This window comes from Microcaecilia unicolor, chromosome 2 (genome assembly GCF_901765095.1).
Source record: "Microcaecilia unicolor chromosome 2, aMicUni1.1, whole genome shotgun sequence".
NCBI lineage: Eukaryota > Metazoa > Chordata > Amphibia > Gymnophiona > Siphonopidae > Microcaecilia > Microcaecilia unicolor.
The window spans coordinates 4,322,490-4,328,489 of record NC_044032.1 but is presented as its reverse complement, the minus strand read 5'-3'; positions in this window follow the sequence as shown (position 1 = coordinate 4,328,489).

The window sequence follows — 6,000 nt, the reverse complement described above, 5'->3', positions numbered from 1 at the left end:
ACCGTGGGGACTGTTTTCAGTGGAGGTCTGTGGTTCTATGGTCCCCTCTGATAACCATCTAGTGTCAGAGAAGGCTGTAATATGTGGGAATTCTTGCTCTGATCTTCTACGTACCATAAGAAATATACCATTTGGACAAGTGGGGCAAGATATAGGGACCAGCCACCCCCAAGATATGGGGTGACAGAGAAGACAGAGGCTATGTTCCTTCAAAGGGGAAAGTCTTTATTCCTTACCAATTTAGATAATAACAAAGCAATCCAGGCAATAACAAATAGCAATTTGATATGAGAGGGAGAGAGAGAGACCACGGCTGTAAAAATGTACTCACTGTTGACAGTGGCGTTCCTAGGGGGGCGGCGATGGGGTGCGGTCCGCCCCAGGTGCACGCCGCCGGGGGGGGGGGTGCCGCGCACGCCTGTCCTCCGTTGTTCCATGCTTCTTCTCTGCCCCGGAACAGGTTACTTCCTGTTCCGGGGCAGAGAAGAAGCATGGAACAGCAGAGGACAGGCGCGCGCGGCACCCCACCCCCCCGGCAGCGTGCAACCGGCGGGGGCGGGGTCCTTCGCGGGGGTGTCGTTTCACTGGGGGGGTCCGTGCTGCACGTGGGGCGCTGCACCCAGGGGGCGGGGTGCATAGGCGATCCGCCCCGGGTGCCAGGCCCCCTAGGAACGCCACTGATCGTTGATCATCTCAGCTCTGCCTAAATACAATACAACAGTGACTTATATACCCTTTTTGTACAATGGAAATTCCCTCCCAAATCATACAGCCGCAACTTCAGCTAATTCTGTCTTACTTCATTGTTTACACTAGCCATTAAGCCCGTAAAAACGGGCGAGTATTGCAGCCCCTCCTCTTTCCCCTGGCCTCACCCCATCCAACGATCCTCCCCCCCACTATCCAGCAAACCCTCCCTCTTTCCCTTGGCCTCCCCCTTCCCTCCACCCATGTCCAGCAAACCCTCCTCTCTGCCCTGCCTCACCCCATGTCCAGCAACCATGCCCTCTCCCCCCTGTCCTCCCCCCATGTCCAGCTACCTTCCTCGCCGCCGCTCCCTCCCCCCTCCATGACGGGCCCCTGCACTGACCTGACAGTGCCTGCTGTCAGGTCAGTGCAGGGGGGGCCCGATACGGAGGGGGCGGGCAGCGGCGGCGGGGATGGGGGGGAGGATGGAGGTTGGTTCACGCGATGTTCGTCTTCCAGGCAGCAGCGGCGGCTGACAGTCGAACTCCGTTTCCCTCTCTGTCCGCCCGCTGACGTCATGACATCTTGACGCGAGGACGGGATCAGAGGGGAAGTCTGTACTGCCGCATTTGCAGGTGAGTCGGTCACTTGCCGTTTATATGTTGATAGATTGGAACAAACTATCTGAATGTTATGGAACACAGCATCTTATTAAGTCCAAGGTTTCTTTACAGGAGATTGAAGCCGTCATTTTGCCCACAGGAATTTCTCCAAGACCCACTGTCTTATTGTAGCGCCCCTAGGTTTCAGTGCTGCTCCGCTTCACAACAATAACAAAATTTGCTATTGGTCACAGCCACCGGGGTAAGATGTTTCCCCTGAAGCGGAGCACACGTCCACCCAGCACTACTGTCTTTTTTTTTTGTAATAAAGGAATAAAGTAACTAAAATAAAATAATTTTTATTAACAGAGTTGATTATTTTCAGAGTGTGAGCAACTCCATTCACGGGAGTAAAGCAATAAACCACTGTTTAACAGGTAAATATGTTTTGTTTATTCCACAGCCAACATTTGTTTAGCAGTTAACACATTTAAATAGTTTAAACAGCCCAAAATACTTTTCTTTCTGTTAAAACATTTTACAAGCCTTTATGTCAAATTCTTTTCCACCTTGTGGAAACTTAAATTACTTTCAAAAATACTTTTTAAGTTCAAAAGGCAAACCTGAAGTGACAACATGCAACAGTGCATATTATTAATCTGTACGCTAACAAAAAATTTACTTTTCCCAGTAACTTCAAGCTCATTCTCTTCCTAGGGTTCCGGATTTCATAGAACTGTAACAGGATTCTCAGCTAGTAAATCAGGAGACAAGAGGCAACTGGTTCCAAAGGCAAGACAGCTTTTATTGTTAGCAATGTAACAGCACTGAGTTCAGTCTCAGGATACTGTGTGTCAGAAATCATCTGACACTCACATTTATACCTCCCCTATGGGCCTGCGCATTAGGCACCTTATACATCATAGTTGACATGCGCAGTAAACATTTGTAGTTTTTGTAGTTCTTACAGTACATACACACGTCATAATACTGAAATGATACTAGCAAAGGAAATGAAACTTATCGCCCTGTTCTAGCACACACATATAATCACACAATGCTTCTTTCACAGAGTTGATAAGGCTCAATGGAACGTAAGGCTCAGAGATGCAGGGTGGGGGTTGCGACACTCCCAAGCTATCTTCTATTCATGTGGTGTCTACATGCAGGCTGGTTCTGTTTTCAAGCCTTGGCTACTAAATGTTACAAGCTGTTATCTACTGCACCTGCATCCTTTTGTATCTTGCAAGCAGGCGCTGACAGTTTGTGGTTAAGGCACAGTGCAAGAGAATGTAAAAGTTCTGTAAAAGTTCAGTTCTGGAATCAGGTATAAAGAAGGCAAAGTCCTTGGGTAAATATGCACAGGTCTTGAGGCCGTCCTGACAGTCCTGATCCAGTGCTGTTGAAGGCCGGATCCGGTGGCCACTTCTACAGAACCAAGTTCAAAAATTCATGAAACCAAGTTCAGGAATTCTCGGAACCGAAACCCAGCAAAACCCAAGTCCCAGCAAATCATCAGATAACTAGTTTAATAGTCCATAACCTTTGCTCCTATCTTGACCTTAGCCAAGAACAAGTTTCTTTGGTTTAAAATTGTTTATTTTTTTCCACAGGTCAAACGAACAACATCAGATACATCCGGAACTTTCAGGAACCTCAGGAACTTTCAGCTCTCAGGTAAGTGAGTGATGAACTTTGATATTGCAAGAAAAGCCAGTGCATAAGCTTAAAATTTCCTTAACCATTTCAACAGTCCAAAACTAAATTTATGTGTGCACACAAAACACACAAAAAATAGTTCTGCAAAATTATTTAGAATTAAAAAAAAAAAAAACTTATCCTCTACTTCACAGTTTCAGTCAAGAATCCCCTGCTGCAGGAAACTGGAACTGTCAGGAACCACCGCTGTCACTTAGGAACAACAGCAGCTGCCACTCCGGATTGCTGTTGGAACTCACAGGAACCTGCTTTAATGCAGTTGGTGCACAGGAACAGGACCTTAAACACTACTGTGACACTGATACAGGGGTTCTGGCACTAGTACTGGCTAACCTTAAAACCAGGCCCAGCTTCTTCATCTGACAGATCCTCCTCTAATGTCAGCTCTTGGAGATAAATAAAAAAAACCCTAAGCCACCCTGTTCAAGAATCCTGTGCTATATTCTGGAGTCTATTCCTCCAATGTCACTACTTTCTTGTACAATTGCCCTCTTAAAATAATAAACTCTTCTCCTTCAACTGGAAATTCCCCAGCCCAACACCCTTAAGGTGCTCACTCCGAATCCCAACAATTGTTGGGAAATAACTTCTGTGCCACTTTGGCCTTTCTCATATAAATTAAACCCCTTTGTCTGGAGCACTGGAGAATCCCTTTTCAATTCCCTACTCCTTCCCGTACAGCTTCCAAAAGGATTCTCTGCTTTATCAGCCTTTCACTGAAATAGCCTCTGTTTTCTCTTGGCTAGGGTTACCATATTTTGTCCCCCAAAAAGGAGGACACATGCCCCGCCCCCCACACACCACACACTCCACCCCCTTTCACACCATGTCCCGCCCCTTTCACGCCTTCGCTCCGCCCCCTGTCACATTTTCCCCTTCCCCCTGTCACACACCCCGTCACCCCCCTCCCCTTACCTTACTACTGCCCTGGTGTTCTAGTGACCTCTTCGGCGCAGGAAAGAGCCCCCTCTTTCCTGCCTGGAGCGCTGCCCTTTATGCATCCTTCCTGTTGCTGATCTTGGTGCCGATTCAAAATGGCCACCGAGAGTTGAAGTTTCACGAGGTCATTTCAACTCTTGGCGGCCAGGAAGGAAGGATGCATGCAGGGCAGTGCTCCGGGTAGGATAGAGGGGGCTCTTTCCTGCCCCGAAGGCGGAAGAGGTCACTAGACCACCAGGGCAGTAGTAAGTAAGGGGAGGGGAGGCTAGCAATCTGCCTGTTTGTCCGGATTTCTGGACAAATAGGCAGGCTGGCGGGCAGGCCGTCCTATAGGACGGCCCGCCCACCAGCCTGCCCGTTTGTCCAGAAATCCGGACAAACAGGCAGATTGGCAAAACCCGTCCGGTTGCCCGGACATGTCCTCAAAAGAGGACATGTCCGGGTAAATCCGGACATATGATAACCCTACTCTTGGCCTATACTCTGCAGAAAGAAAACTTTTTTCGTCTGCTAGCATTGAAAAGCCTCCCTGTCAATCCTCTTTTCCTACCCTTCTCCTCCTCTACCCAAGCCGTAGTGAAGGAAACCAGAACTAGATGACGTGGAGGGGCATCATCGAACGTCGTCGGTGAAATAGATCGCGGCGATGTATTTTGGCGGCGGCGCAACAGCTGGCCGGAACCGTATTATCGAACAAAATGGCCGGCCATCTTTTTTTTCGATAATACAGTTTAGCCCGGCCAAATGGCAGAGTTCGCCGGGTTTGAGATCGCCGGTTTTGTTTTTCAGCGATAATGGGAAAAAATGCTGGCCATCTCAAACCCGGCGAAATCCAAGGCATTTGCTCGGGAGGAGCCAGCATTTGTAGTGCACTGGTCCCCCTGACATGCCAGGACACCAACCGGGCACCCTAGGGGCACTTCTAAAAATGTTTTAAAAATACACAAATAGCTCCCAGGTGCATAGCTCCATAGCTCCCTTACCTTGGGTGCTGAGCCCCCTAAATCCCCCAACTCCACTCCCCACAACTCTACACCACTACCATAGCCCTTATGGGTGAAGGGGGGCACATACATGTGGGTACAGTTGATTTGGGGGGGGGGGGGGTTGGAGAGCTCAACACTTTGCACCACAAGTATAACAGGTAGGGGGGGATGGACCTGGGTCTGCCTGCCTAGAGTGCACTGCACCCATTAAAAACTGCTCCAGGGACCTGCATACTGCTGTCAGGGAGCTAGGTATGACATTTCAGGCTGGCATAGAGACTGGCAAAAAGGTGTTTTATTTTTTTAGTGTGGGAGGGGGTTGGTGACCACTGGGGGAGTTTAGGGAGGTCATCCCCCATTCCTCCGGTGGTCATCTGGTCAATTGGGGCATCTTTTTGAGGCTTGATCGTGAAAATTAAAGGACCAAGTAAACCCGGCAAATACTGATTAACGCCGCTTTTGTTTTTTCCATTATCCGCAAAAGCCGGTCATCTGGTAGCCATGCCCATGCCTGCCCATGTCCCGCCTTCGCTTCACCGCCGACACGCCCCCTTGAACTTTCGCCGGCGACGGGGAAAGCAGCGATGGTGTCAAAAAAGCCGCTTTCGATTATACCAATTTCGCCGCTTTTGCGAAATCACCGGCCATCTCCCGATTTATGTCGGAAGATGGCCGGTGATCACTTTTGAAAATAAGCCTGATCATCTGATAGGGAAGAAGCTGGAAACTACAGGCCGGTAAGCCTCACTTCAGTTATTGGAAAAGTAATGGAAGCCATGCTGAAGGAAAGGATAGTGAATTTCCTGGAAGCCAATAAGTTGCAAGATCCGAGACAACATGGTTTCACCAGAGGGAAATCGTGCCAAACGAATCATTGAATTCTTTGACTGGGTGACAGGAGAATTAAATGAAGGACGTGCTATGGACGTCATCTACTTAGATTTCAGCAAGGCTTTTGACACAGTTCCCCACAGGAGGCTCTTGAATAAACTAGAAGGGCTGAAGTTAGGACCCGAAGTGGTGAACTGGATTAGGAACTGGTTGACGGGCAGACGCCAGAGGGTGGT